This window comes from Palaemon carinicauda, chromosome 20 (genome assembly GCF_036898095.1).
Source record: "Palaemon carinicauda isolate YSFRI2023 chromosome 20, ASM3689809v2, whole genome shotgun sequence".
In the NCBI taxonomy this organism is placed as follows: Eukaryota; Metazoa; Arthropoda; class Malacostraca; order Decapoda; family Palaemonidae; genus Palaemon; species Palaemon carinicauda.
The window spans coordinates 3,385,493-3,395,492 of NC_090744.1; the positions used below are offsets into that span (position 1 = coordinate 3,385,493).

Consider the following 10,000-nt stretch of genomic DNA (forward strand, 5'->3'; position numbering starts at 1 on the left):
TTGGGCATGCTCTTCGCACTCACCAAGAGAGATTAGTTCATCAAACGTTTAAGGCACTAGGAGAGATGGAAGACCCAGGCCTACATGGCTGAGGAATATCAAGCGCGAAGTAGGAGATAATGAATAGAGAAGTATTGAATTAAAAGCTCAAGATAAAGACGACTGGCGAAATGTAACCGAGGCCCTTTGTGTCAATAGACGTAGGAGGAGATGATGATGATGATGAACAAGTCATGGCTATTCATTCATCAATCGCCCAGGCTAATAGCTGGACACTTACTATGGATGTTATTATAGCATTGTCAGTCTTACCTCTTGTCCAATAGATGCTTATAAAAATATGATACTTAAATTTCTAACCAAATACATGATCAATATATTTTTCCTACTAGTTATCTTGTGTTTTATGTATTTCTGAGCATGATTATTTAAGACAAACCACCCGTTCCTGAGTTTTTGGACCCCCTTATATATAGATAATCATGGGGGACCCCAGTGGGAAACAGGGTTTCTTTTTTTGGGGGAGTGGGTGGGAAAATGGCATAAACAAGTGATTTACAGCAATAATAATGGTCAGAAATACAAAATAAGCCCTAGCTACCCAGTTGGAAAAAATATATGGTTCATGTAAATCGCTAAAAACCAGCCAAACATGATTATTCAACACTTTTGAGATTTGTAAAAGGGTACAAAACCTAATAAACACACCCAACCTAACCTAGTAGTTCCCAGGTCACAACACCGCGAGCTCGACACCCCCCTTTCCCAGGTCACAAACTAAAAGTAAATCACAAATAATTCCTTACCTTATGATCGACACCATCGCTTTTTTTTTTTCTTGGCAATCTTTCCAAAAGCTTTGCAGTAGAAAATGTGCTGGCCTTCCCTGAAAATTAAGTCAGAATCAGATCTTTCAGGCATTATTTCGCTGTTATATTTTAATTACACATGAGTAACAATAGCTTTACACTGAACGAAGAGCATTTCCATCATAATCAATTGCTGACATAAACAAAACTGCACTAAATTTCGAAATAGATTGATGTGCTCCCCTTAAGTTCACTGTTACACCGTGCTTATACGTTATCCTCCAACTGGCATAACTTCCATAGCGAAATCCAGTTTTTACTTCAGTTCTTTAAAAACAATTCGTATCCTCCAGCCTTATTCTTCAAATATGTAAATAACTTTTTAAATGATAAATTTCAACCACGTCAACTTGTACCGAACGTGCCTAAATTATTGATGTATGCCTCTATACCTCTAATTCAGTCTAACACATTTAAGGTGCAAATACAAAAAGTTATTCAGAAAACTTTTCCGGCTGTGAACCTTAAGTTGATAGAAAAAAATCCTAAAACCCTGGGTTCTTTGTTCTCCCACAAAGATAAACTTCCGGCTTTGATGCGCTCTTTGGTGGTATATTGCTTTACTTGCCCGAAATGTAAGATCGGGAAATACGTGGGGGCCACCAAGAGATTGCTCAAAGTCAGAATCGACTCTCATCTCGGAGTCAGTCACCGTACGGGATGTACTTTAAAAACCAAAGAATTTTCTAACATACGAGAACATTGTAACAAATGTAAAACAGCATTCTCATATAAGGATTTTCACATTGTCACCCAAGCGCCCAATGACTATTCTCTCTCTGTTTTGGAGTCGTTGACAATCAAACAGCTCGTGCCTTCATTAAATGGTCAGACTTCTTCCACAGTTTTATATATAACATAGTTGACGTCCTCCTTTCCAAACCAGAACACGTCACTCGGTTTTTTAGCTCCATAGAGATAGGTACTAACTTGAGCATTCTTCGCTTTTTAATTTTATATATATATATTTTTTATTAGTTAAATTTTTTTTAGTTCAATTTTTTAAATGATTTAACTTTTACGTTGTTCTATTTATATTAACATTAATACTGAGTCTTTTTTAATTTGTATATTTTGTATATTTTACAGCCCTGATGATGAGACCCAAAGTCTCGAAAATTCGGAAAATAAATGTATGATGCTACGCTGGCTTTTCTCCATCCTATTTATATTATATATATATATATATATATATATATATATATATATATATATATATATATATATATATATATATATATATAAATATATATATATATATATATATATATATATATATATATATATATATATATATATATACATATATATATATATATATATATATATATATATATATATATATATATATATATATATATATATATATATATATATATATATATATATATATATGTGGCTCGATCCCTGTAATGGGTTTTGATTGAGACGCTTCAACATGTTCCAACTTTATTTTTAGTCTATGGTCAATGGAAAAATTACATACATAAGAAATTCATAGTTACAATTTTTCAATTAATTAAAGAAAAAAAACACATTTAAAGAAAACTGTCATTTACATTCGAATCAACAATGTTTTATTGGAAAAACTACAGCTATAATTCCAGTAATTGTAATTCCTTCTTATTACACGTTTTTTAACATTTCCATTAAAGACCTCTAGTATGATAAGTTGATTACAAAATTTCATAACATTAGGCGGGTGAATCCCTTGGTTTTGCTTTACATTGAATCTTTAAAAAATATGCACTAAGCATTAATAGGCATCAAATGTCATGAGAGAATTCCACTAAATAGTTATTTGATATGTGGCATGTTTTATCTAGCCTAACCCCTCAAGACCTCTATTTTCCCTCATTAAATTGTAAAGACCTCATGATAATATCCTTTACTTACCAAACTGTTTGCTTTACCACTGTAAAGACCGTCCGGCTCTCTCCCCTCATGGACCGCTGGCAAATCCCTACCGGGGATACACCGCCGTTAAACAAGCACACCCCTCACAATATTGTCACATGTCTATATTTCATCATATCAACAACTCTAATTAGCTATTGTTATTTAAACAGCAACCCTGACAGCCCTCTTAAGTCTATAAATCTCAGAACACCGTGATGCTTACCTTATAATTCCATCTAAACGTCGTCACTGTGGACTTTCCCAAACACGTCCACTCACAATGACGATGAGTGTTTGAAAGACCCACCTGCTGCCCCATGGGCTTGACAGGACAGCGGGAAACAAACCGATGGTTCCTTTTGTTTGTTATGAAGCGAACGAACATAAAAAGTGTCCCTCATAATTATTGTCTCTGAAAAAAACTTCCTCATTTTAATTTTCTTATGATTTGACAAAGCATAAGCTTCTATTAGGTGACCCAAAATTTAATTATAAATTTTGGATTTACCACAAACAGTTATTCAAAGTTGCGCAGGGAAAGTGAAATTTCCCTGCGTGAAATTTCCCTGCATTTACACCCGCCCCTTTGAAACCTCTTGAGCAGAAGGGGGTTCAACGCCTTCTGCTCAGTAACGCCCACTAGATCCCTCTCCTCCTCCAAAATTAAAACAAGCTTTGACAGCGGTCTGTCATATTCCTTGCCCCTCTCCTGACAGTCACCGTCCTCACCAAACCATCTTTCCCTACTTTAGTCTGCACTATTCTAGCCAATGGCCAATGGCAGCGCGCTTAATTCTCCTTGACCATAAGGACTACGTCTCCTACTCTGGCGTTTCGTCGCTCTTTGAACCATTTCTCTCGCTGTTGTAACCCTAACAGGTATTCACGTTTCCAATGGAGCCAGAACTGTGCGGCCATATGCTGTACCTGCTTCCATCTCTGCTTAGAGTGACTACCTATTGCAATGTCGCAGCCTACAGGCGAATCTCCCATATTTAAAAGCTTTTTTAGTGAGAGTAGAATCGGGTCTCTACTGTCTGAGTTGATGACGATAAGGGGCCTACTGTTAACCGTTGCCTCCACTTTACAAAAGAGGTGCATAGCCCTTCATGATCCAATTGCTGTGTCCCCAAGACTATATCTAGGACCCTCCTCAAGGTACCTATCAACCGTTCCCATGCTCCTCCAAAATGTGAGGTGCCGGGAGGATTGAAAATAAATTCCACCCCACACTGGAGCAACTCATTTCGCACATTGTTTCCTGCCAAGAACTCGTAACTGGAGTCGAGAACTTTCTGCAATCCCACAATATTAGTGCCGCAGTTGCATCTAACCGTCTTGACCTGACCACGACGAGCCAAAAACCTCCTGAAGGCACTAATGAATGAGTCTTATGTGAGATTTGAGGCTACCTCCAAGTGTATGGCCCTCATGTTCAAGCAAGTGAATATAACTCCCCAATGCTACATCTGTGCTCTGCCTCGCTTTACGATGAATGGCCCAAAAAGGTCCGACCCAGGTGCGATAAAATGGGGGTTTCCCCGACTCCACGCGATCAGGTGGTAGATCGGCCATTAGCTGCTCGATAACCTTTCCATGTGCCCTGCAACACCTGATATATCTGCTAAGCACGCGTCGCAATGCTGCATGGCCCTTAACTACCCAAAATTTCTCCCTCATCAGACTCAGAACATGCATTGCACCCATATGATTAGAATGCTCATGTTAATAGTGGATCACCATGTTTGTCAAGTGGCCCTTATACGGCAAAATAATTGGATGCCTTTCGCTCGGAGAGAAATTTGCCAAAGATAACCTACCTCCAATGCACAAAAGGTCATTTCTCAGGATTAGTTTCAACCTTCTTAGGAAGCTAGAAACGCTAATATTACCTCCCTTCTCAAGGCTCTCTATCTCTATCTCGTAATCAACACACTGTGTTACCTGCAGTACCACAGTCTCTGCCAAGCTAATAAATTCAGAGGACAAATGCATATTTAGCTCGCTGAGCAGCTGCCTATGTTTATGAATAATATACCTAGCAAATAGCAACAGCCAACCCCAAGCTCTAAGGAGCGTGATCCACCTGGAGTAGTGGTGGATGATTTTATACAAACCTGTTTGCCTGATATCCAACCCAATCCTGTAACTAATTATTCCTAATTCACATAGATTTTACTAATACAAAAACATGGGTTAAAGAGTTACCAGAATGGTCTGACTTATTTACAATATTTTCCAATAATAACAAAACATGATTAAGATAGCTAGCAATGTACTCTATATCATTTACGTTCTTAGTAAACACACAATCGTAAAACTGTAATCTAAGACACCTCGATGAAAATTACGATAAATGAAGAAAATAAAAAAGGAAAAATAGATCTATACCCAGATCCAAGTGCAAGCCGAGATTAATTACACTGTCCTCTATTTCAGATTTGACCATTAGTGTCATTATAAGTTTTATAGATGAAATCAGACAGACAAATTGGGTTCAATTTTATATTTCGTAGGTGGAGGCAATGACTATCCATTGAAATAACATATACAACGTAAATAAGTATTGCATATTTTTAAATGTAATAAGGTTCAATCTAAAGCCATTTTTTTTTTTTTATCCCCAGTGCATTAGGTATCCTTGGGTACAGTTACGTGTTACCGGACATGATCGGAGGCAATGCCTATTTAGGTATCTTGCCAGTAGAGGAACTCTTCGTCAGATAGCCACAAGCGACTACAATTATGCCAACTCTTCAGTTTTCTATTTTGTCCTGGGGATACAATGAGCAAGTATGTAAGGAAAGGAAGCTTTTGAAGAATGTTATTTTTTTATGTCGCTATAGCATGCTAAATTCGCCTAAAAATCCCTCCATGGTATTAAATTGTTACAACTTTTTATCGGCTGTGATTCAAGCTTCATTCATTCATGATATTCATGATAAAACAATTCAGGTAATGAACAGGATAGTCCAGTGAAACGACATTACCTAAAGTTATTTTCTTTTTAACTGCGATACGATTTTGAATTGACGTGAAAGATAATTTATCATTGATCTAGAATAGATTGCCTACAACCATTCATTTATAAATCATATACTATTCTTCATTACGAATTTAACGTAGTGTTTTGTTACTAACAGGTGATAGAGAGGTGGCACGAAGTTACATCTCTGTACACACAGATAATTCCACTCATACCAGACTAGCCCAGTAAGCAATGGAGACAGGAGCACCGATCATGAGACCCACCTGGTGGCTTTGTCCAGACCTTGAGGCTTGTCTAACTACTGATCAACGTTAGTATTTTCCATATCAAAAGGTTTACCTTCAAATATTGAATAGGGTTGTGGTGGTTATTGGAAACGTCCCTGTCTAATAATCGCAGGACTGGGGTTCGAGTCCTACTCAAGCTCGACAGTTTCCAATAGTGTCTGCATCCTCACCATCTTTGTGAGCTAAGGATAAGGGTTTTGGGGGAGCTTATAGGTTTACATGCGGAGTTATCAACAGCCATTGCTTAGCCCGCCCTGGTCCTAGCTTGGGTGGGGAGGGCCTCGGGGACTGATCATATATATATATATATATATATATATATATATATATATATATATATATATATATATATATATATATATATATATATATATATACATGGTCAGTCTCTAGGGCATTGCCCTGCTAGCTAGGGCACTGTCACTGTCCCTTCCCTCTGCCATTCATGAGTGGCCTATAACATTATACGTCTTTCGACCAAAAGTGTTCTGTTGTTCAGGTTTTGATAGTGTTCTTGAACAATCGATAATAGTATTCAAATTAAACAAAATGCTCACGCCATGGATGTTAATTCACATTACATGGGTATTTTTTTTTTTTTTTCATGGTAACCTTTTTTTCTTGGGGCATATTACAAATAGCCTACAGTTATTCATCTAAGCATATGAAACCATTCTCTCTCGAAGTTTTCATCATACTACAAGTAGAACTAACTCTTATCCAAAAAAAAAAAAGATCTTTTTTTATGACCACTTCCTCAAGTAGATTCAGTGAATAAATATAAATAACCCAAGACCCAAAAATTATCCCTATACTTTTGCATGAGTTAGTCACTTAATTTTCTAATTCTATCATATTTATTTTTTTACTAGAATTTCTTGTCGGCGATGAACTACTCTCGGTGCTCGTCGTGTACAAAGGCGCCACAAGCTTGAGCGTCGTCATCCCACCCGGAGAGTGGAAGCTAGCTGACAGGTGAGACTTGAGGGTCCACAAACTATCACAGTTGAGAACATCACTCTCGATAGTACTGTGTATTTCACCAGAGTTACGAGTCCTTAATGGCAAGAAACGTTAGCTGAGACTGATTCAATTAGTTTTGTGAAATAAATCATAAGGCTTAAGCGCTGTTTTTTTTTTGTTTTTTTTTTTTTTATTTCACTGTATTGAAAGTCTTTAGATTAAAGATTTTTCATTGACAGATTTGTAAGTTTGACCTCAATTAAGGTAAAATCTAGAAATTTTATTTTTTTCATATGGTAATTCCCCTATGTTCACTAATAAACCAGAGCATCCATTGTAATTTTATGCCAAATATAAGGACCAAACTAGGAATTTTTAGTTCAATCTGAGGATAGTGTGGTCTTGGTGCGGGGACGCTTTGTCACAAACAAAACAATAAATCGTTTAAAGTTATTTATGTCAACTGGCCGTTATTGCACTGTATAATACAGACTATGAAGAGATCTGATTGTGAATAGAACCTGATGATTATAGATATTCATTTTTTACGTATCAAGGGTTACAGTAAATTCACATTTGATGTTTTCTTTGTGAATTTGCTAGAAGAAGTAGTGCCAATAATCATAGGACCACTAAGGACCATACCCAAGTCACTAAAAAGGATTCTTGAGAAGATAGGAGCAGATATAGACCCAGGACTTGTGAAGAAGAGCGTGCTACTTGAAACCGCCCATTTAGTGAGGAACGAGATGGATTTCTAAGGGAACTGGATGTAACCCGGAACCCCAAACTATGAACCACCAGTCTGTAGACTGTTATTCACTAAAAAAGAAAAAGAAAAAAAAAATAATACTAATACTAATAATAATAATAGCATCTGTATATCTGCATATTATTCAAATTCCTCGCAAAATTTTCATCCAAACTCCAAAATTGGAGTATATTTTGGTTTATCACCAAGCCAGGGTCATAATTATATAAATATTAAGTGTTAATTGGAAGGCCAACATGTAGAATAGCAGTAAATTTTGTTTTTACGATAGGCAAAAAAGTGGAGTGTGACTTCTGTAGATTCGCTCTTATACTCAACCTGTCTCATCTCTCGTCTGAATTTGTTTTCAACATGGTTCCTTGTTTGAAATCTGATATTGTTCAAACTGGTAATATTTTAAAACATTTGAATAAATGCCAAGAGGACAACAAAAAGTAGGACTAAAAATAACCCAAATCGAAAAACAAGGTTTTCAGACTTGATATCAAATATTTAAAAATTATCCTATCCTTATATGACATTTTCAGACTCCCTTGGTTTACTGGACTGTTTTTCTCGTTGCTACCATGCCTGACATCACGCTTGCTGAGCTTTTTTTTTCCTCTTTTGATCAAGGGTGTAGAGGGTGAACAAAAAAGTGTCTGCGAGCTCCTAAATCTTAGTGGTTAGCAAATGGGAATAGAAAATTACAGTAGGTTGTTTCTCGCCAATAAGTATCCTCTTTTCTGTATCTAAGAGAAAGTGCATGTAATGAGTGGGGAAACCATAACGTGATGAAAATGCTTGCATATTGCCGTTATCACCAAAGCTGTACTATTCAGGGCCACCCATGTTACATTCGTTTGCTGTGAGCGATCAGACGAATAGCTCTCACCATCACCTATACGCAATGGCCGGCGTGGTGATGAAGACTAGCCAAACCCCAGATATGAATAAGGACATGTCTGAAGCCCTTGTCCTGCAGTGGACTAGGAACGGCTTCATTTGTTGTTGTTGTTGAATATAATTAGAAACGGTTGTGCACTTGTAGAAAAAAAAACGATCTTTTTTGGACAGGAAGTTCTTTTTCACCAACTAAGACGGCATAGATTCCCGCATAGTAACTAAAGTATCTTGTATGACCATGTATGAAATACGTGCGCAAGTATCAGTGCGGGAGAGAGCGAGGTTTTTTTTAAAGGAAAACAATAGCATTAACATTCATGCGTGTGTCTGAAACACTTGCAGTACAACACTCTGATATGTCGATACCAATACTAACCAAGGATACTCCAGTCAGCATCTGTGGTGCAATCTGACTAGCTTCCTGTTTCCACGAGAATTACGGCGCATAGATACTGTTACACATTAACAACGGAAAACTTATTTTTAGCTCACCTTTAAGTATTAGAAAAGCAGTTGATTTTAGGTAACTTCAATTCTTGACCATACCCGAGATTAAAATAACAAGATTTTAGTAACAATATATATATATATATATATATATATATATATATATATATATATATATATATATATATATATATATATATATATATATATATAGTTATCAACTTCATGTTATTTTAATCTCGGATATGGTCTAGAATTGAAGTTACCTAAAATCAACTGCTTTTCTAATACTTAAAGGTGAGCTTCAGGTATCAGGTAAATACAAACAATTTATGGTTACGGGCTTAATTGTTATTCTTGCTGAATAAACAGATGCTTTAGATAAAAGTTAAAAAGAAATGCCATAATGAAATAATATTTTTATTTATAGCTAGTGACTAATCAAATGGGATTATGATACTTGATATTCTTTTATGCCAGTAATGTAACGGATATAAGAAAGGATGCATTTATATGAATTGATTTTTATTTCTGCAATTGAATTGATTACCTTATATAACTTTTTTTCTCCAAAGGAGATTATACATTATACAAGCTGGTTTTGCATTAAAGTTATCAATGGACATGTATATACACACATATATATATATATATATATATATATATATATATATATATATATATATATATATATATATATATATATATATATATATATATATATATATATATATATATATATATATATATACATATATATATATATATATATATATATATATATATATATATATATATATATATATATATATATATATATTATATATATATATATATATATATATATATATATATATATATATATATATATATATATATATATATATAT

At 35.3% G+C, this 10,000-nt stretch overlaps 1 pseudogene; it reads left to right on the forward strand.

Annotated features, from left to right (window-relative positions):
* Positions 1-7,106, forward strand: part of LOC137614486 (myogenesis-regulating glycosidase-like) — a 24,376-nt pseudogene extending 17,270 nt beyond the window's left edge.
* The last annotated feature ends 2,894 nt before the right edge of the window (positions 7,107-10,000 follow it).